Source organism: Molossus molossus, unplaced genomic scaffold, assembly GCF_014108415.1.
Source record: "Molossus molossus isolate mMolMol1 unplaced genomic scaffold, mMolMol1.p scaffold_m16_p_4, whole genome shotgun sequence".
Classification (NCBI taxonomy): Eukaryota; Metazoa; Chordata; class Mammalia; order Chiroptera; family Molossidae; genus Molossus; species Molossus molossus.
In genome coordinates, this window is record NW_023425377.1 from 80,117,313 (window position 1) to 80,140,564 (window position 23,252).

The 23,252-nt window shown below is 48.2% G+C and overlaps 1 protein-coding gene across 1 annotated transcript in view; it reads left to right on the forward strand.

The window, feature by feature from the left end:
• Positions 1 to 23,252, forward strand: part of GNG7 (G protein subunit gamma 7) — a 144,714-nt gene that overhangs the window by 116,819 nt on the left and 4,643 nt on the right. The gene's annotated exons all lie outside the window — the stretch shown is intronic.

Sequence of the window (23,252 nt, forward strand, 5' to 3'; positions counted from 1 at the left end):
TGGAAGAATGAGTCATCACGATGGCTAAGCTTTATGTGCCCCTTAGATTTTGCACCCAAAGTGAGTGCCTCACCTGGCTTCACCCTAGCCCAAGCCAACAGTAACAGTGACTATGAACAAGAAGATGATCTAAAGCGTAGCCAGTTAGTTCCCTGTGGTTACCAGAGGCCATAGTCTCTGGTTCTTTCACACTCTCCATCAGTGAAGCACAGATACGCACCCATTTTCCTGACAGAGAGATCAGGGCTCAGTTGCCAGAAATCCAACAAGAGGTGTATGTTCCCCTGGGACATACATATGCAAGGATCTCAGTGGATCTACCTCCATGAGGCTCAGGTGTCAGGACAGCAGGCTCAGGCTGCGGGTCCCTGTGGTGCAACACCTGCTCGTGGAGACAACACAAAGCCTCTCAGCCAGCTCCAGTTGGGCTGTGGCTGTGAGTGAACACTAAGCTCCCTGGCCCTGCTCCCAGGCAGCCAAGCTGTGCCTGCTACTGACCACTTGCTGTCTCTTCCCTTCCTCACCTCCCAACTCACCTCTTCTATCTGCAACTCCCACTCAGTGACTCATCAGATGTTCATCAGGCACTGACTGTAGGCCAAGCCTGACTCCTCTGTCTTGTTTTGTTCTTATAGGAGTCCCAAGGAACAGGTTTCCTTATTCCCATTTTACAGGTGGGGAAACTGAGACTTAGCAGCAGAGGGATTTGGCAAGGCCCACTGGCTGGTGGACAACGGGGCCAGGATATGAGTTCATTTCTCTCTGACCACAAAGCACCTGGAAGTTCATGTAAGTCAGGGTTCTCCAGAGAAGCAGAACCAATAGGCTGTGTATATACAGAGAGGTTTGTTTTAAGGAATTGATCATGAAGACCCAGGAGAGCCAATGGTGCGGTTGCAGTCCAAAGGCCATTGCTGGAGAATTCCCACTTGCTTGGGGAGATCTGTCTTTTTTTCTATTCAGACCTTCAACTGATTGGACGTGGCCCACCTGCATTTGAGAGGGCAATCTGCTTTACTCAAGGTCCACCAGTATAAGTGCCAATCTCATCCAGACACACCTTCACAGAACCATCCAGAATAACATTGGCCCACGTATCTAGGCATCCCATGGCCCAACCAAGTGGACATGTAAAATTAACGATCACCAGGCCTTCCACAGTTGTGGCCATTTTCCGTGGGAGTGTCAGGACGGGGACAGCAACTGGGTCTCACTAGGCCACCATCCAGTTGTAAACCAAGCTGCATTCTTACCTGGAGGCTCAAATGGGAGAGAATCTGATTCTGAGCTTCCTCAGGGTGTTGGCAGAATATATTTCTTTGTGGCTGTAGGACTGTGAACCTGGTTGCTTGTTGCCTGTCAGCTGGAGTCTGCCATCAGCTCCTAAGGGATCTCCCACAGCACCTTCTTAGGGGAGACTCTTTTTTTTTTTTTAATCCTCACCCGAGGTCATTTTTCCATTTTTTTTGTTCAGATAGAGTGGGAGGGAGAGAGAGAGAGAGAGAGAAACATCGATGTGAAAGGGACACATCGAGTGGTTGCCACCCGCACGACCCAACCAAGGCCGGGGACAAACTGCAACCGAGGTATGTGCCCTTAGCGGGAACCGAACCCGGATCTCTCTGGACCTCAGGCTGACGCTCTAACCGCTGAGCCAAACCGGCCAGGGCAAGACTCTTACGTATACTTGCTTACTTCATCAAGCCAGCCAGCACGAGATCACATTTCTGAATTCTGTGCATCTTCCCCACTTCCTGTGTGCCAGTTTTGGCCCAAACCATCCTCCCTAATTCTGAACAGTGAGTGCCCAGCCCCAAGGTAGACACGGTTCCTCTTTCCAGTGAAAGCCCAGAAGACCAAGGCTGACGACGTCTCAGCATTAACAAGAAGAGGCGTGATGGAATTTGGAAAGACACAGAAAGGGATGTCAGCATGAGCAGAAGCAGACACTTAGTTGCATTGTTAGAAATTCCATGTAGGTCATCAAAACCTTATTTCAGGGCAGAGGCCTCTGGGCTACCGAGATAAACTTATGCTTGCAAGGGGTTTTCTGCAAATCCAGAGCTGGCTCCCTGTGGCCCTGGTGCCATCTGTGGGCATGTAGGCATTGAGATCCCTCCCTCCTGGTTACTGGGGCCCCAGGCCCTGAGATCCTCGGCAGGGCCTCTACAGTTGCCCTTCTTTGGAAGATTCCACAGGAGACACCAAATGCCACTCAGTACCACAATGCTGATGTGGATCCTTCCTTTCCAGCTATGTCCCCAAATTATTGAGCATGCAGCCCAATAACACCTCCGTGGTGGTGTCTCAAAGGGTCCTTTGCCTACACTGGCCAAAACCTAAATCCTAGACCCAGACTTTTGCTTCTATGCTCCCTAACCCCCAAAATGCTGTGTTTCATGGTAAAGCTTCCAGCAGACACAGTGGGCTGGCACCCAAGTAGGAACTCATCCAGATGTCCAGATGCTCTGCTGTTGAGCAGGGCACCCTGACATTTGACCCCCCTGCTGTCTATACCTGGTGGGCAACTGGGGCCCCTCAAGAGTTGTGAGCTGCCTGGACACGGAGGATGCATGGTGTGAGCCAGGGGCAGGGGCCTGAGAGCCACAGTGGTAGCCTCGGCCCACCCTAGCTTCTTACTTGAACCTGGTGGGACCAAAACAAGGAGCACATCTCACAGAAAACTGGCTCCTGGGCTGGGACATTCCTCAAACCAGCGTTCCCCCTTGGCACTCCTGACACTGGGACTGGGCCCTCCTCTGTGAAGGGCCATTCTGAGCGGCGTCCCTGGCACCCTCTCCCCCAACACCAGGAACACCCTCAATCATGATGGTCACAGGTGTCCCCAGACATCTCCTGGTATCCCCTGGGGACCACCCCGAGTGGGAACCCTCTAAAACTGTTTAATTAATCATATTGTTTGTTGGGTTGTTGTTTTGTTTTTTGTTTTCTGTTTTTCATTTTTCACATGAAAAATGTCCCTACCTAAAGCTAGCCCTTAGGAAGAGCCTCTCTGGATCTGTTTTATTCCAGGACTTTAACAACATCAGAGTGGAATGGGCAACCACCAGCATCCTATGATATGGTGTTATGCCCTCAGTACACTGAGTGTTGACCAACAACCCAGACAGAGCCCAGGACAAGAAGCTCCAGCCAATGACCTGGGTCTAGATCCATCCTCGAGGGCATGTGTGCCAAGGGCAGGCTGTCAGGTCCAGGTCCAGGGGGCCCCTGTCCTAGGATAAAGATTGGCCCTAGGGACAGAGTGACTTCCTCAAGGAGCTGCCTCAGTAAATACCCGCAATGTGGCCATCAGTCCCTTCTATCCCAGTGACTTTGGGGCCCAGCTTCCTGGCCACAACTCCTAAAGACATCCATGTCCCAGTCCCCAGGACCTGTCGACATGTTACCTCACAGGGCAAAAGGGACTTTGCAGGTCGGATTAAATTAAGGACCCTGAGATGGGGATAGCACTGGATTACATAAGCGGGAGGTCCTCATAAGAGGGGGCAGGAGGGTCAGAGTCAGAGAGATTGGAGAGGCTGTGCTGCTGGCTGTGAGGACGGAAGAAGGGCCACGCGTCAGGGATATAGCACCTCTAGAAGCTGGAAAAGGCCAGAAACAGGTCTCCCCTGGAGCTTCCAGAAGGAACAGACCTGCCCACCCTTGGGGTTAGCCCCAGAACTGTCAGAGAGTAAATATGTGTTTTAAAACACCAAGTTAGCCCTGGTCAGTTTGGCTCAGCGGTTAGAGTGTCAGCCTGCGGTCCAGAGAGACCCGGGTTCAGTTCCCGCTAAGGGCACGTACCTTGGTGGTGGTTTGTCCCTGGCCCTGGTTGGTCATGCAGGTGGCAGCCATTCAATGTGTCCCTTTCACGTCGATGTTTCTCTCTCTCTCTCTCTCCCTCCCACTCTATCTGAACAAAAAATGGAAAAATGTCCTCAGGTGAGGATAAAATAAATAAATAAAAAATAAAAAAATAATAAAACACCAAGTTAGTGGTAATTTGTGACAGCAGCCATGAGAAACAGATACAGTGCCCAAGAAATGTCCAAAGAACTGTGGATACACGTAGAAGGGGGTTTAGTGTGGCCTGGTTGTGCATGGACCACAGGCCAGGTGCTTTGCAGAGGGGATGACACTTCACATGGCTTTGCAGGATGTGTAGGAGTTTGTCCAGGCCGGGTAGAGAAGGATCCGGCTGAGCCAAGGGGGAAAGGCCTGGATCTCCCCTTTTCCCTTCCCAGCCCTCCTGCCCTTCCGCTCCTTGGCTGCAGCCACGCTGGGCCAGGGGACAGCAGTGCCAGAGGATGCCTAGAGGAGAAGTGCCACAACGGGCATTTGGCATCCTGGCCCAGCCCTGGTTCCGGGCTTGCAAACGTTCACATGACTGCAGTCATCCTCCGGGTGGACAGAGAAAGTCTTTTCTTCTGCCTGAGCATCAGCTGCACCGTCACCCTCCGTCACCTCAGGCTCATTGTCTGCTTGCGCCCACAGCCGCTCATTCCCGGGCTCCACGCTCCTGGCCGCAGGCAGTCTCTGCCTGCCCTGCTGCTCTGTTTTTCCCTGGCTTGTGAGCACCTCATTCATTCCCTTTTCTCTGACTCTTTCTAAATATAGCTGCTCGGGACTGATTTAGCCTTTGCACAAAGGGATTGGTGACAGAGAGAGTCACAAGACACTGTTCTTGCCTTCTCTTGGGAAGTTTCTGCCTAACAAAGTTCCCCACTAGGGTTTTACAGCCCCCGCGTTTCCACCAAAAGGTCCTCACGTGGCCACCCTTTCCCACGCTGGCTGGGATGACCATGACCCTGGAGGAGCCATAGGCGCAGGGGAAGGGGTGGGTAGAGGCCCAGTGTTTGGAGACCTGGGGAGCATCAGGGGTGAAGACAGAGGCAAAGGGTGCCCGCTTGGCCCCTCACTGCTTGGGGGTGCGGACATCAAAGAGGCTTTGTGTCTGCCTTGTATTGAAGTCCAAATGCCAGCGAAGCACCCATATATTTCTCTGTAGATCCTCTCTATGGGATGAACCTGATAGGGGCTGGGGACACATCGAAGAATGTGCCCTCCCTGACTATTATCCTAACATTTGCTGTGTGCACATTTCTATAGAGTCTAGAGCAGGGTCTCCTCCTCAGCACTGCTGACATTGGGGCTGAGTCGTTCTCTGCAGGGTCATCCTGGGCACTGTGGGGTGCTGAGCAGTGTCCCTGACCCACAACCACTCGATGCTAAGAGCACCCCCAGTCATGACAACCACAGATGTCCCTAGACATCACCCTGGGGGACAGGACTGCTCGGGTTGAGACCCCTGTTCTCATTGCTCTGTGACGTGGTATGTGGTGCAAAAGGTTACCCCTGGAGGTGTGCAGAGCCAAGGCCCTGTGCACACAGTACGTGTGCAAGAAATGTACATCGATGGAGGTGCCTGTGAACAAGCGTCTGGAAACGCAGCTCCCAGTCCTGTCCTGACGGTACTTCAGAGCTGCTTTTCTCCCCGCCTCCATCTCATTTTACTTTGGTTTGGGATTTTTTTTCTCTTTCAACAAAACACCCTCTTCTTCCGATCACGGCGTGCCCAAAAGCAGGCAGCCCCTGGGTCTAGGGAAGAGCGGGCATCCTCACCCTGCATCGTGTGTCCTCCTGTGGAATCTGGCTGGAGTTTTGTGTTTGGGGGTCTTGAGTTTTTTCTTTCCTATTTAATGACAGACAGGGGTGAGTGTCTGAATGCGGGGCCTGGCAGGAAAGAATTCAGCAGCTCAGTGAGCTGTTAAGCTACTGGTTCTGGAAGTTTTAAAGCAAAATGAAGGCTGTTCTCTGAAGACAAGGAGTCGCTGATGCTGGCCTGCCTCTCCTCCCCTGCCAACTTGCTGCCAGGAAGCATGAGCTAAGCCCTGCAGCCCCCAAGGACTGCCAGCTGCAACACTCCCCACACACCGGGCCACCTTCCTGGGCTCTGACTCACCGGGCATGCCGGTCACACAAGCCCGGATGAGAAGACTGGAGGAGGAGCATTGTGGAACTGCTTGGAAGCAGCCAGGGCTCTCTCCAAGCTGGAATTCCCTGCGGCCTGTGCCATCAGGGGATTAAATGCACACAGCACTCAGGTCCCAGTTTACAGGAACCCCAAAGAATGGTTTAGCCCACTAATGGCGAAGCCACCAGACGGTCCTCTGGCTTGAATGCTATACCTGCATCTCAGAGCTGCTATATAGGGAAATGAGAGACATCATGTATGCAGTGTACTCTTCCGTGTCCATGCTCAGCAGCCAGCAGTGCATGCCAGCTGGAATTACCCCAGGCCACGTGACCCACGCCTAGCACAGAGGCTACTAGAAAGACTCCTGTCCAACAGTGAGGAGATATCATTCTGGTCTCACCCTAGCCTGAGTGTCAAATATCTGGGCTGCATTGCAAACTACCACAAACTTAGCTGCTTACGCTACCCATGTGCCAGCCCACGGTTCTGGAGATCAGAAGCCAGGCCTTGCCCAGGCTAGCTTCTCTGCTCAGGGTCTCACTGGACTGAAGCTGAAATGTCTTATCTGGAGCTTGGGGTCATCGTCTGAGCCCATTCAGATTGTTGCAGAATTCAGTTCCTTGTACCTGCATGATTGGGGTTCCCTGTTCCCTTGCTGGCTGTTAGCTCCTAGCATGTGCCTCCATTCCTCGCCACCTGGTCCCCTCCATCTTCAAAGCCAGCAACAGAGGCTCTCCCTTGCATTGAATCCCTTTCAAGCTTCAAATAATTTCTGCTCCCTTTTAAGGGTTTGCCTGAATAGATTAGGCCCACCAAAGATTTTCAGCCTTTCTCAAAGTCACCTGTGCCACCTGATAGGGCCTTGGCCTGGAGCATATTCTCAGGTCCCACCACCCTCTAGGAGAGGTCATTGGGGTCATCATAGAGTGTGCTTGCCACACCTTGTCTCATCTCTCTAACACGCACACAGCCTCTGCTGAGCTCTTGCTGGGTTGCTGGGGAAGGCTCAGTGTGACATAACAGGTGTGAGAAATGCCTATAATTGCCAAACAGCCCTTAGAAGAAGGGGGGCGGGGTCCTCCTGTACACACAGCCGCTGCACATCACAGGTGAGATTGGGCCCTGACTCAGGGTAGGGACTGAAACCAGCAGCACACCACCAAAAAAAATCCTAATTCCCATTTCCTGTGATTTCCCTCCTTGTGTTTAATAGCAAAACTCAGGGAAGAAGCACTGGTGTGAGGGCTCTCTTGAGGGGGGCTCTAACCCATCCTTCCCCCAGGGACACTGGGCCATGTCTGGGTACATATGTGGTTGTCACAACTGGAACATTGAGTGGGTGGAGACCAGGGATGCTGCCCAACCTCCACATTGCCCAGGAAGGCCCACCACAGAGAATGACCCGCCCCAGTGTCAGCAGTAGGTGGGGCGACCCTGCGTAGTCCCTCCTACTCATAACACTGGTTAGCCTTTTTGGAGCAGCCAGTCTGAATGCCCCGAGCCATGTGGGCTCACCGACCTACCTCGTCTGGGCCTGGAGATCACTCTGCTTTGGAAGATGCATATCTCTGAGACACAGAACAGTCAAGTGGCAGGTTGGTGGGAGAACTGAATCCTGAACCCCACTTTTCTCATTGTCCCATGCCGCCAGCTCCTATTTTCATGGGAGTGTAGCCTGGGGCCTACCTCTGGGAACCTCAACATGGAGAATGTGCCTTGGAGAAAGACACAGGTTGTGGCCTCCCCCAGGGGCCAGCCTGCCTTTTTTTGTTTGTTTTTTTAAAAAGATTTTTAGAGGGAGGTAGGGAGAGGGAGAGAAAGAGATAGAAACATCGATGTGAGAGCGAAACATCGATTGGGCTGCATCCCACACAACCCCTTATCAGAGATCGAGTCTTGGGCATGTGTCCTGCCAGGAATCGAACCAGCAACCCTTTGGAGCACAAGATGACACCCAAACAACTGAGCCACACTGGCCAGGGTATGGCCAGCCTGTCTTACACTCAGTCTGCAGGGCTGTCAACCTTTCAGTACATGGAATTGACCACCTGCAGCAGGCAGCCTGTGGGAAGCCTGACCTCAGCCCCAATCTCCCTTCTTTCAAGCGAGTTGAGGCTGCTGGGCCTCGCACCCAGGAGGGGTCCTCAGTAGCCACCAGAACGTGGAGCTGCTCCTCAAAGGCTCTTCTTGCCTTGTCTCAGCCCTGCCAGGCACATTTTTCACATTGTTTTCCTTTTATGCAGCCCAACTGGCCAACTTTCAGAAGCCTCCACTGGCATCCAATTCTTTCTCTTCTGGTAAGCAGCAGCTCAGGTCCATCTATGCAGCAGGCTGGGAGTGGCACTCGTCCCAGCTATGAGAGCTATGCACGGAATTCAGAGGGATTGCCAGCATTTTTGTGTCTCGCTATCATTGCTTCCTGTGCAACTGGAAAACACCTCTGAGGGTGGAGATGGCATCACAGACCCACAGAGGAGCTGTGTCAGCTCTCTCAGGACTCTAGCCCCAGCCCAGTGTTTGAGTGGGCTTCTGTTGCCCCAGCTGAGACATGCCTGGCAGGTTTGAGCTTCTCTGGATGCCCAGGGTGTGTGCCAGGGAGACAGGGAGCAGATCCCCTTTCCTGGCAACCCCAGAGCTCCCCGGTCCCTGCAAGGAATGTTGTCTGCATTTTGGCTTTATACCCGAGGACACCAAGGTTCAGACTGCCTGCCCCCAAGGGGGAGTTGGGTGCCTGTTTGCCATGCATCCCCCTGTGGGCAGTCGGGGCACACAGTCCAGTGCCTTGTTAAGACGCAGAGTCCAAATGACATTGTAGAACTTACTCTACCTGAGCCTGTAACTAAGAGAAAATGAATAAAAATATGACCTTGAGAAGCCTTTGAAGGGGTTCTCCACACTGGGCAGAGATGACAATGCCTTTCAAGGAATGCACAGGCTTCTCAGCACATTCAGGAGGCCCTGTGGGAAGCTGGCAGGAAAGTCTGCTCTAGTCTTTGGGGGAAAATGTCCAGGACTCAGAGAGCCTGGCATTGCTTACAAACTACTAGACAGGAGACATGAAGCTAAGGCTTTTTGTTATTAAATGTCACTCTTGGCCCAGCCAGTGTGGCTCAGTGGATTGAGCGTTGTTCCATGGACTGAGAGGTCCCAGTTTGATTCCTGGTCAGGGCACATGCCCGGGTTGTAGGCTCGATCGCGGTGGGGATGGGTGCAGGAGGCAGCTGATCGATGTTTCTCTCACATCGATGTTTCTATCTCTCCCTTCCTCTCTCTCTAAAAAATCAATAAAAACATATAAAAATAAACTATTATAAAATGTTTCTCATGGTTTTCTCAGACCCTGGTGGCCACAGGACTGCCCCAGACCCAGCACCCCATATTTGTACTATTTTTAATTCCGTTTCTGCAACTTGATAGGGTGATTTGGAAAAAATCACTGCCTCTCTCTCTCTCTGAGCCTCAATTTCCAAGGCTGCAAAATAAAGTTAGGACAGAGCAAAACCTGTCAGCTTCTGAGTAGTAGGAGGAACTGGCAGTCCTCTGAGCCTTTGGGGGTGATGGATGTGGTCATTCTCTAGATTGTGGTGATGGCTTCACAGGTGTGTGCACATGTCCACAGTCTCAAATTGAGCTTTCCAAATGCTCAGTTTATTGCATATTGGTTATATTTATATAGTATGAAGCTGTTGTGAGAACTTTTATTTATTTATTTATTTTTATCCTCACCCGAGGACATTTTTCCATTTTTTGTTCAGATAGAGCGGGAGGGAGAGAGAGGAAGAGAGAGAGAGAGAAACATCGATGTGAAGGGACACATCGAGTGGCTGCCACCCTCACGGCCAACCAGGGCCGGGGACAAACTGCAACCAAGGTACGTGCCCTTAGCGGGAACCGAACCCGGGTCTCTCTGTACCGCAGGCCGACTCTCCAACCGCTGAGCCAAACCGGCCAGGGCAGAACTTTTAAATTATATATATGCATATATGTATATAAAACAAATGGAAATGGAAGAGCTTTCTAACCGAATTTTATGGAAACCAAGGGTCACTGCAGTGGCAATGCAGGGAGGGCCAGCTGGACTGAGGACAAATAGGGACAACTGGACTTGAGGGCTATCACCCTGGCCCTGGATCAGTAGTGGCACATGGAGATGAATAGCTATTTTTTTTTAGATGCTGACTTCATCTTTTCCTATGTGTAAAGTCATTCAATTCAAATAAGATGTCACTAGCAGAGTCCTAAAGTAATATTGAGGACTCCAGCCACTGAAATTGAATCACCAAAATAGTGTCATAAAAAGTAGTACTATAAAATTTTAAGGCAGATGCATAGAACAGTGTCTGGATAAACTGGCTGGAGATGAGAATGTGACGAACTGGCAGGAGCTGATGGCTCGTGATTCATGTGTGTTTCAAAGGCTTTTCACTTCCTGTCTATTTTCCACAGGAACTTTCTCATTATTCCATCAAGTTCCTTTCCTTCCTCAACTTTTATTTGTTTGTTTTCAGTCCTTCTCAACGTCCTGCTTTTAATCTAGGGTCATTTTTCTCTAATAGCCTTTTACTTTACCTTTAATAAGGCAGGGAGGCTGGTGAGAAAGTCTGGTTTTATTTGTCGAAAATGTCTTTATCTTTTCCCCTAATTCTTGAAGTTTGTTTTCAGCAGGTCTAGAATTGTCACTAGAATCTTCCACCTGATTGTTGGCCCTTTGTCTTCTGGCAGCTTATGCTTGTTTGTTTTGTAATTAACTGATTTTTATTAAGGTATAATTCATATTTAGTAAAATGAACGGATCTTAACTATACAGTTTAATGAATTTTGACAAATATATACACCTGTGTACACCAGCACCTCAAACAAGATATAGAACATTCTAATGTCTGTCTTCTTTTGCTTGACAAAATACTTTTGAGATTCACATATGTGGCTCCATCTATCAGTACATTGTTGTTTTTCATCGTGCAGACATAGTCCAGGTATGAATGACCACAGTTTGTTTATTCATTCCTTTGTTGACAGGCATTTGGGTTATTTCCAATTTTTGCTATTATAAATATAAAGACATACAAACATCTTGTACAAATCTTTTTGTGGAAATACCTTTTTAAAATAGTTTTCAAAAAAATTTTTTTTATTGCTTTTAGAGAGAGAGGAAGGGCGAGGGGGAGAGAGATAAAAACATCTCTGAGAGAGAAACACCAACTGGCTGCCTTCTGCACGCCCCCTACTGGGGATGGAGCCCACAACCCAGGCATGTTCCCTGACTGGGGATCTAACCAGCAACCTCTTGGTGCATGAGTTGACACTCAGCCACTGAGTGACACCAGCTGGGCTGTGGAAATGTTTGTTTGTTTGTTTATTAATTTGTTTTTGTTACAGATGTTTCTCATTTTTCCCCCATTGACACCCTCCCCCCCCACCCCATCCCTAGCTTTGTTGTCTATGTTCATTGGTCATGCATACATGCATGTAAGTTCTGTGGTTCATCTCTTCCCCCACAAACCCCACCCCCCTCCTTTGAGGCTTGTCAACCTGTACCCCACCTGGAAATGTGTTTTTTATTTACCTTGGGTAAGTCCCTAGGAGTGGAATTGTGGGTCATAGGTTAAGTATGTGTGTAGCCTTACAAGAAACTGCTAAACTATTTCCCAGAGTGATAATACTACTTTATACTCCCATAAGTAATGTGTGAAACTCACAGCATTTCTACATCCTCCCCAATACCTAGTGGTGTTGACCTTTTTAATTTTGCCACTCCGTTAGTTATAAAACAGTCTCTCTTTTCTCTCATTGTGGTTTTCCTTTCTATTTTCCTCATGGCTAATCATTGAGCATTTTTTCATGTGCTTATTGGTCATTTCTCTGTTGGTTTCTAAGACATGTATCCTGCCAAAGGTTGTAGGTCTTGTGGAACCTGTGCCTTAAGTTCTTTTTTTTTTTTTTTATCAGTTTTGGGAAATTATATGTCATATTGCTCAAAGATTGTGTCTGTCCCATTCTCTCTTTCCTCCTTCTAGACTTCCAATTACCTGTGTATCAGACCTCATTGCATCCTCTACATTTACCTTGTCTGCTGTGGTTTCTTTCCCTTTGTGTCTCCATGCTTCATTCTGGATATTTCCCTCCTGAACTATCTTCCAGTGCACTAATTTTCTCTTTAGTTGGCTTTAATGATACTATTTCCTCCATTGTATTTTATTTTACAAGTGTACACATAACATATTACCAAAGAGTATTTCCCATAGTAAGGTTTTAAAAATAGAATGTAAAAATAAATATTCTGTGGGACTATATTCAAGGATTGACAAATTTGGGGGAGAAACTCCTTTATTTTATTTATTTTTTCTTTATTGATTTTAGAGAGCAAGGAAGCGAGAGGGCATGTGCCCTGACTGGGAATTGAACCAGCGACCTCTTGGTGCATGGGTCAATGCTCAACCACTGAGCCATACCAGCTGGGCAGGGAGAAACCCTTTATATACTATATAGTATATATACTCAGGACAAAAGCAAATATTATAAAGAGTATAAAAATAGCCCAGCCAGTGTATCTCAATGGTTGAGTGTCGACCCATGCACCAAGAGGTAGCCAGTTCAATTCCCGGCACATGCCCAGGTTGTGGGCCCGATCCCCAGTGGGGAGCATGCAGAGGTAGCCAGTTGATATTCTCTCTCGTCGATGTTTCTATCTCTCTTTCTCCTTTCCTCTCTCTAAAATCAATAAAGAAAAAATTTTTTTAGTTTTTTTTTAATTTTTATTTTTTTTATCCTCACTCGAGGATATTTTTGCATTCATCTTCAGATAGAGCAAGAGAGAGAGGGAGGAAGAGAGAGAGAAACATTGACGTGAGAGAGACACATCGACTGGCTGCCATCCACACGACCCCAACCGAGGCCGGGACAAACCACAACCGACGTATGTGCCCTTAGCGGGAACCAAACTCAGGTCTCTTTATCACAGGTCAATGCTCTAACCGCTGAGTGGAACCAACCAGGGCAAGAAAAAAATAAAAATAAATTTTTTTAAAAGAGTATAAAAATAGACCAAAAAATACAAATACAACACATTTAGGTTGGAATTTCAGATTTTTTTCCTTCTCTTTCCCCTTTACTTCAAAAATTATAAACACTTTTGAAGCAGCATGTATTGTTGCACTGCCGATTTTGTTGTTGCACAGTTAATGAACTTAATAATTTAAATGACCGGTCATCATCTATTTGGCCTTCCCATTCTTTTGTTTCTTCTTCTTTGATTAATAAAAGTTTTCCTACATTGGAGTATGATAGAACTGGGGTTGGCTGATGACAACAAAGCTATGTAGCTTTTCAACAAGAAAGTTACAAATGTTTTGCATTTTTCCAAATTCAGTAAATGTAATATAGACCTCTGCTACCATGTGATAAGCATTCTCCACTCTTCTAAAATCCTTTGTCACAGTTACATTTACTGCCAGTCTTGATGTGGCTTCTCCTTTATATCTTTAGTTATAGGACTTCTGTTCAGCTAGAGTTCAGATGTTCTGAATGATAGTTGTTCTGTAATTTAGTTGTAATTTTGATGTGGTTGTAGGAAGTTTCAATACTGCATTTACCTGCACCGTCTTGTTGACTGAAACTCCCCATTTTATTTTTACATTTCAGATATTAGCACTTTCTACATGTCCATAGATTCTTTATTCTATAGTTTCCACTTCACTGCTAAAATCCCCATCTCACCTATTTATCTCTTTGAACATAATTAAAACAATTATTTTAAAGTCTCTATCAGCTCCCGTGCATAGAACCCCCAGAGTCTGTTTGTATTCCCCATTATTTCTACCGATTTGTGTTCATATGGTCTTTTCTCCTTGTGTGCCTGGTTATTTCTCATTGTGTGCTATACATTTTAATTGCAGATATGTTTGTAGAAATCAGTTGAAGCCTAAGGTGATGATGTTTTCCACCAGAGAGGATTTGTATCTACTTCTGCCCACCATCTAGGGCTGTGAGCCACCTAAGGTCACCTCAATCCAGTATCAGGCATTGAGAGTATTCAAAACAGCTACAGTCACTGTCAGTGCCTGTCTACTTGCCGTGTATTCTTATTCTCAAATTCGTTGTCCCAGTTCATAACACGAGAGGTTCACCGAGCTCTCCCAGGAGAAGGCCGTGGATCTCAGCCTCCATGCCCCTAGCCTTGTGAGGCTAAGAGAGAGATCACTCAGCCTTTCAGCAAATCCTCCACTCGCAAAAAAGTAACCTCAAAAGCCAGGATCCTGTGTTTCCATCCTCCCCCAGGTCCTGACTGGAAATTCTTCACCATCTTAATAGCCCTACAGTGCCTTTAAGATGGTGTTTCTCTGTTCTGTCCAGCTCGTCCCGTTGACCTCAGCAGTAACTTGTCCATGTTAGCCAGCTAACTATTGTGCAAGCTGAAATCTGCAGGTCAAGATTTTTGTCTGAAGTCGAGGTGGCTTTGGAGGAGGCCATGAATGTAGATTGTCCTGATCTTAGAGCCACAGAATAACAAACTGGGGCCTGTTCTCAGCTTTTAGAGCAACCCTGTTATGCTCCGGTTGAAGAAGCTAAGACCCAGGACAGGGCAGACCCGAGTTCCCACTTCCAGGCATGCCCTGCATGTTGTATGTTCTGGAACCCGTTTTCCCTTTGTCGCGTGGAATGAGGTCCCTAGAAATTGCCCTACTACTTCCTGATACTTCCAGGAGAGTTTTGCAACTTGGGGTCGTCAGAAGCTAAAACACATCTAAGTATGTCCAAAATCACATGGAACTGACTTGGGTATGACTGTCATCATGGACTCTAGGAACTCATAGGAGAGCTTAAAGGAATCTAGCCTCACCTTACATTATGGCTCGCAAGGGGAAGGGATTTGTACAATTTATATCAGACAATGTGAAAATGGACTCTCAGTTTCTGATTCTCCCATGAACTTCACCCACTCTTATTTTTCTTTTTTTTTTTTCTTTTTTTTTCTCACCCAAAGACTTATTTTTGCATTTATCTTCAGATAGAGTGGGAGGGAGGGGGAGAGAGAGAAACATCAATGTGAAAGAAACATACCGAGAAACATTGCCACCCACACAACCCCAACCAGGCCAGAGACAAACTGCAACCGAGGTACATGCTCCCAGCAGGAACCAAACCTGGGACTCTCCGGTCCTCAGGCCGACATCCTAACCACTAAGCCAAACTGGCTAGGGCCATCCACTCTTATTTTTAATATTATCAACTTCAAGCTCTGCCCAGGTCTCCTCTGGGCCAGGTGAGGGGAGTGGCCATCTTGGTGCAGCAAGCTCCTTGAGGAGCAGGATTCCCGATGGCTTCCAGCAAACTGGCCCTTCCACATTTGCTGAGCACAACGTCCAGGTCATCTTGTCTTTCCTTCTGTCTCTCCAGCAGTTGTGTTTATATTGTATTTGGCAGTTGCCACAGGTCCCTGAAAGAGATCTCTCTCCATGGCTGCTGGTGGGACCTTGTTCACCAGCACAGAAAGAATGTCACTCTGAGCATTCCAGCGGAGTTCAGAGAGGGCAAGTAATTTTCCCAAAGCCACACAGCCTTAGGATTGGAGCAGAATTCAGGTCTGCTACTCTCCATGGCACTTGCACCTTCTGCTTTTCTTCTCTTCCCCTTTCAAATGAGTTTTTGATTGAGTTGAGGGGAAGCTCCGGTTTGGATGCTAAGAAAATTAAACCCCCTTTTAAAGCAAGCTTCTGTTTTCATTCAAGACTATTTCAATTCAAACTGAAGTATTCCAGTTCCAAAATAAAGCTCTTTGCAATTTGCCTAAATCAGCCTCTTTTAGCTGCAGATTTTCTTCTGATAAGGGAGTTCCATAAAAGCCTTAAATTCTGCCCCCGGGGAACACTGGGAACATCTGTGTTTGTCACAACTGGGGGAGCTCCTGGCATTGAAGGGGCAAAGCCAGGGATGCTGCTCAACATCCCATGGTGCCCAGGATGTCCCCATAGTGAGTGACCCAGCCTAAATGTCAGCAGTGCCCAAGGGAGAAACTGTTCTAAACTAGGTGTATCTCCCTTTTTTTAGAGAGAGAGAGAGGAAAGGAGAGAGAGAGAAATATCAATGTGAGAGAGAAACATTGATCGGCCACCTCCTGCACCCCCCTCCTGGGGATTGAACCTGCAACCCGGGCATGTGCCCTGACCGGGAATTGAACCAGGACCTCTCAGTCCGTGGGATGACGCTCAATCCACTGAGTCACACCGGCCAGTCTACGTGTTTCCCCTTTTTGCCATCCCTGCAGCCCTCACTAAAGGAAGGCTGACTCTCTCCATAGTTTTGTTTGTTTTTTAGAGAAGAAGAGAGAGAAACATCAATTTGTTGTTCCACTTACTTATGCATTCATTGGTTGCTTCTTGTATGTGCCCTGACAGAGGATGGAACCTGCAACCTTGGCATATCTGGTCGATGTTCTAACCAACTGAGCTACTCAGCCAGGGCTCCATGGTTCTGTTTAATTCTTCTATGCATTGGAGCCTGGTGTCTGAGCTCAGGTCTATAATATTTTGGGGGTGACTAGCCTCCCTTTTATCACGGCTTCACAATGCTTTTGTGGGGCATGGGACGGGGGTGTGAGGGATGCAGCCTCATGGTACTTGCCTTTGAGACAGGAGTATGTTTGATTCTTCTGCAGAGCCATGTTCAACCTGGTGTGACTTCTAGCCCTTCACTGGGATGCCAGCCCAGGGCCTGGTAGCAGCTGTCAAGGTTCTATTTTTAGGTTAACCTCACCCCAAGTCTTGTCCTCAGGTTCACCAGGCCTGAGCCAGCTTCTCCGCAGAGGCTAAACCCAGAGTTGAGAACATGACTGCTGCCAGCAGCTCTGACCACCTCGCCCCTCCCTCCTAGAGCAACCTGTTCCACCCCTGCCCCACCCCCAGCTTCCCAAGGCCTTGCCAGCTTCTGGGGATTTTGGAGGCTCTGCTGGGCCTGGGCAGGCCCTGCCAGGTCAGGTGCCCACTTGTCATATGCCTGCTGTGGAGAGGCAGCCGGTGAGGAGTGTTCCCTAAGCTGACTCAGCATACGGCCTGTTCTGCTGGCCTTGGTCTCATCCAGAAGGCACAACTGGTCCGTGAGTCAGTGACTGGCAGTGACACCAGCCAGGACAAGGACTTGAGTCTGCTACGTGGGCTGTGGTAATACAACCAGTGTCTGGATCTTGCATCTTCGCACTCACACACGCACAATCACATGCACATATACACAGGTATGCTCACACATATCACCTATGTGCACATACTCACTCTGACACATATACATGCACAAATATGCACACACGCATGCATGCTCACATACACAGATGAGCACAATACATTCACATACATGGGGACACATACTCAGGCACAAGCACCAACACGTGCACACACATAACTCATAATATACATGCATGCACACATACACAGGCACACATATATACATACACATACACTCTCATACACACTCACCTTTCTGGCTGCTCTCTGGGGCCTGGGTTATCACCAGCCCAGAGAGAGCCTCTCAGGGTGCATACCCTGCAGAGAAAGGCAACACCGCCTCGGGCTCAGTGCTCGGGAGGGCAACCACAGCTAGGGTGGCTGCACGAGGTGCCGGGGGTCCTGGGGTTCTGCTAGACACACTGGACGCTGAACAGGACTCTTGGCCTTCCAAAGAAAACACTCCTGGGGCCACCTCGTTTGTTCTCTGTACACGTCTATATTTAGCGCTGAGTAATTTAGGTATTTTTGAGCCGAACCAGGGCGGTTTTCCCTGAGTTGGCTGTTTTGTGGCTGCTTTGAAGCCGGCTGCTGAATCAGAGCTTTGGAAGCCCACACATGGGCTCTGTGCGCCCAGGGCAGACACACTTGGGCCTCCTCTGACCCAAAATGGGGCTGGATGTCTGCCGGACTCAGGGAGCAGGCTGTGTAGAAGGATTTTTTGTTTTTTTGTATTGAAATTTTGATGGAGATCACTGTAGATTCACATGCAATTGTAACAAATCATAGAAATTCCTTGTATCATTCACTCTGTTTTCTTCAATTTATTGCAGTGGCATTGATTAATAGAATTATATAGGTTTTAGTTGTATAATTTCTATAGTAACCCTGGCCGGTTTGGCTCAGCAGTTAGAATGTCAGCCGACGGACCAAGGAGTCGTGGGTTTGATTCCAACCAAGGGCATGTGCCTCAGTTGCAGTTCATCCCTGGCCCTGGTCAGGACCAGGGCTGTGCAGGAGGCAACCAATTGATGTGTCTCTCTCACATTGATGTTTCTCTCTCTCTTTCTTCCTCCCACTCCATCAGAAGATAAATAGAAAAAATATCCTCAGGTGAGGATTAAAAAAAAAATTCTGTAGTACATCATCTGCTTATTATATTGTGTGTTCACCATCCCAAGTCAAGTTTCCTTCTATCACCCTTTTTTCCCTCTATACCCTCTCCTGCTTCCCTCCATCCACCTCATTAGTAATATTTTGTCAAAGTCTCTTGTCAATATCACAGCCAAGACATTGGCACTGATAGACCCCACTGACCTTACTGAGATTTCTGCGGGGTTTTGTGTGTGTATTAAGTTCTATGCAAGTTGATCACCTGGGCAGGTGTGTGGATCCACCATCAGTCAGGATGCGCCACATTTCCACACCACAGAGACCTTTGTGTCACCTGTCCTCCCAGGCCCCAACTTAGCCCTGGCAACCACCCATCATTCCTTTATCTTCACAATCTTGTCATCTCAAAAACAGCCCACAAATGGCACCATATAGCATGTAACCTCTGGGGTCGACTTTGTTCGCTCAGCGAACTCCCTGGAGTGCCATCCAAGGCATGTTTATCAACAGTCCATTCCTTTCTTTACTTTTTTTTTTTATCCTCACCCGGGACATTTTTGCATTTATCTTCAGATAGAGCGGGAGGGAGAAAGGGAGGAAGAGAGAGAGAAACATCGATGTGAGAGAGACATATCGTGTGGTTGCCACCCACACGACCCCAACCTGGGCCAAGGACAAACTGCAACTGAGGTAGGTGCCCTTAGTGGGAACTGAACCCGGGTCTCTCTGGTCCACAGGCCGATTCTCTAACTGCTGAGCCAAACTGGTCAGGGCTACAGTTCATTCCTTTTGATTGCCAAATAAGAAATTTTTTAAAAGTCTGTTGATCATTGGCCCATGCACCAAGAAGTCACTGGTTCAATTCCTGGTCAGGGCACATGCCCAGGTTGTGGGCCAAATCCCCAGTGAGAGGCATGCAGAGGATGTACTTTCATCTATGTTTCTATCTTTCTATCCCTTCCTCTCTCTAAAACAAATAAAGAAAAAATATATATATACGGCTTTTTTGAGAAAAATTACAGATCTCGTAATACACAACCCTTGAGGTGATGGAATTATATAACCAGAATACACTGAAATTCAAGCTATAAACATATTGAAAAAAAAATCTGCCTTTAATTTTTCATAACCACCTGGCCCTCCTGACTACCAAGCATACAGTGATATGATACAGTATATGGTAACGGAAACAGAGTGCCACTTAGTTACCTGGTTAGAAGTCGGCCTGGCTGTGGCGGGGGCTTCCCAGGACTGTTGAGCTTGGGTTCAGCACCCACTACCCCACCCCCCGTCTGGCATCCTGGGCATTATAGGGTGTTGAGCAGCATTCCTGGCCCCCACCCCCTCGATGACAGGAACACTTTCAATATGATAACCACTAGTAATCACTAAATGAAGATTGAATGAAAAAGTAGAATTTTCAGTGCCTTAAGGAACAGAAAAGAATTTGGATAACAGAATTACAAAAACAAGTTAACATCACCCATACATCGCTGGTAGGGATGTAAAGTGGTGCAGCCACTCCAAAAAAACAAGCTTGGCGTTTTCTTTAAAAATTAAACTCACAGCCCTGACCAGTTTGGCTCAGTAGTTAGAGCATTAGCCCTCGGACCGAAGGCTCTCAGGTTTAATTCCAGGTCAAGGGCACATACCTGCGTTGCAGGTTCTAACCCCAGCCCCGGTCAGGGTTGTGTGGGAGGCAACCAATTCATGTGTCTCTCTCACATTGATGTTTCTCTCTCTCTCTCTCTCTCTCTTTCCCTCCCTTCCACTCTATCTGAAAAGCGATGGAAAAATATCCTTGGGTGAGGATTAACCCTCAAAAAATCAACCAATAAACACATTAAATATGTGAAACAAGTTGATGTTTCTCTCCCCTTCCCTAAAATAAAAAATGTTTTTGCCCTGGCTGGTTTGGCCCAGCAGTTAGAGCATCGGCCTGTGGTCCAGAGATACCCAGGTTCGGTTCCTGCTAAGGTTGCATACCTCAGTTGCAGTTTATCCCCGGCCCTGGTTGGTCATGTGGGTGGCAGCCACTCGATGAGTCCCTTTCACGTCGATGTTTCTCTCTCTCTTTCTTCATATCTCTCCCTGCCACTCTCTCTGAACAAAAAAATGGAAAAATGTCCTCGGGTGAGGATAAAAATTAAATAAATAAATAAAATCAAAAAGGTGGTTTTTTTTGTTTTTTTTTATCCTCACCCGAGGACAATTTTCCATTTTTTGTACAGATAGAGTGGGAGGGAGAGAGAGGAAGAGAGAGAGAGAGAGAAACATCGATGTGAAAGGGACACATCGAGTGGCTGCCACCGCACGACCAACCAGGGCCGGGGACAAACCGCAACCGAGGTACGCGCCCTTAGCGGGAACCGAACCCGGGTCTCTCAGGACCGCAGGTCGACGCTCTAACCGCTGAGCCAAACTGGCCAGGGCTTTTTTTTTTTTTTTTATCCTCACCCGAGGACATTTTTCCATTTTTTGTTCAGGTAGAGTGGGAGGGAGAGAGAGGAACAGAGAGAGAGAGAGAAACATCGATGTGAAGGGACACATCGAGTGGTTGCCACCCGCACAACCGAACAGGGCCGGGGAGAAACTGCAACCGAGGTACATGCCCTTAGCGGGAACCGAACCCGGGTCTCTCAGGACCACAGGCTGACACTCTAACCTCTGAGCCAAACCGGCCAGGGCAAAATCAAAAAGGTTTTTAAAATTAAGCCTACAGTCACACTTCTCAGCATTTATCCCAGAGAAATAGAGACTTAATTTTCACACGAATGTTGATGGCAGCTTCATTCGTGATGGCTAAAATGTGGAATCAGCCCCGATGTCCACTGGGGAATGATTAACTGTGCACATCATTGTCGTGGAGCACAACTCAGCCGTGAAAAGGAGCGACCCACTGACACAGGCAGCAACTCAGATGGAGCTCCAGATAGTGACACCAAGTGGGGGAAGTTCCACACCGAGGGCTCGCATTTACATAGCATTCTCCCAATGACAAACAGGGCAAGAGAGCCTACCAGTGGTCGCCAGGGATGGAGGTGGGTTTGGGGGACCTGGGTATGGCCATCTAAGGGCCACAGGAGGGACCCTGGGGTGAAATGTCCTGTGTCTTTCCTGCATTGATGTCAACATCCAGGTTGTGATCTCATTACAGTTTTGCCAGATATCGCCCTTGGGGAAAACTGGGCAAAGTGCACGTGGTCTCTATTATTTCTTACAACTGCACATGAATCAACAGGCATCTCGCATTAAAAAAAATTTTTATCCTCACACGAGGACATTTTTGCATTTATCCTCAGATAGAGCAGGAGGGAGAGAGGGGGGAAGAAAGAGAGAGAAACATCGATGTGAGAGAGACACACTGAGTGGTCGCCACCCACACGACCCCAACCGGGGCACGTGCTGCAACCAAGGTACGTGCCCTTAGTGGGAACCAAACCCAGGACTCTCTGGTCCGCAGGCTGATGTTCTAACCACTGACTCGAACCGGCCAGGGCTCACATTTTAAAATTTAATTTAAGTTACTGAAAATATTTTGGAAGGGCCCTGGCCCGTTTGCTCAGTGGTTAGAGCATCAACCTGTGGACCAATGAGTCTCGGGTTTGATTCCAGTCAAGGGTGCAATACCTCAGTTGCAGTTTGTCCCTGGCCCTGGTCAGGGTCGTGCGGGAGGCAACCAGTTGATGTGTCACTTTCATATTGATGTCCCCCACCCCATCTCTCTCCCCTCCCACTCTATCTGAAGATAAATAGAAAACATATATCCTCAGTTAGGATTAAAAAATATATATTTTGGAAGGAACATGTAAACCACCCCAAATAAGAGCAAAACAGGAATTGTTGGCATAATAAAGGGTGAGCCTTTTTTTTGGTGACGGAGCACACACAAAGAGGCACTCTGATCCCCTAAACTGTGACATGTGACATCTGACTCTTCAGGGTGCCAGGGAGACAGGTCCACAGGTAGAATCTGAACCAGAGAAAACAACATGAGATCTCTTGTTCTGGATCTGAATTAGCTGCAGGTCTACGGGGGAGGGGGAGGGTTTATCTGGAATCATCCACCCACATGAAGCGGGTTACCCTAAGCACACCATCCATACTCAGGGAAACTGTAGGGTCCCCCATCATAGGTGTCCACTTGGAACCTCTGAATGGGACCTTATCTGGATATAGAGTCGTTGCAGATGTTATTAGTTAAGATGAGGTTACATTGAACCAATCACTGGTGTCCTTATAAGAAGATGAAAATATGGACACAGACACATAGGCCATGTGACAACAGAGGCAGGGATTGGGGTGATGCAGCCACAAGCCAAGGGACACCAAGGACAACCACCACCAGGAGCTGGGAGAGGCAAGCACCCTCCCCTGGAGCCCTCAGAGAACGGGGCCTCCAGATCTGAGAGAATACATTTCTGTTGTTTTAAGCCATCCAGTGTGTGGTTGTCATGGCCACCCCAGGACACTAGTAGAGGAACAGGAGCCCCAGTGTATTGGGAAGCTCTGGAAACCCTGCAGAACCAAATGGGCGCCCTCAGTCTCTGGCAACCACTGTCCTGGAGTTTCTGACATAAATCTCCTTTCCCGTGACTGTCCCACCCACTCCAAAGCCACTCTGGAGCAGGAAAGAGCCAGCACTTCTTGCTCCTGCCCTCCCTGGGCAGCCAGGTGTGGAGGCTCAGGTCATGGGCCAGCTGGTTCCAAAGACAGCCGGGCTTCGGCTGTGGGGTGAGCTGGGAGAAAGGGCAGAAGTCTGAACTAGGCACCCACATACAGGCGACAATCATTTGCTCGATTCTCAGAGCTATGCCGGACACGGGGCAAGAACCCTCTGTGAGAGTTCACTGAACAGATAAATGAGTCAATGAAGGAAGGAATGAAATAGTCCCAGCCCTCCAGAGGGGGGGGGTGTGATAGACCCAGGATCCACAGTGTGTGGT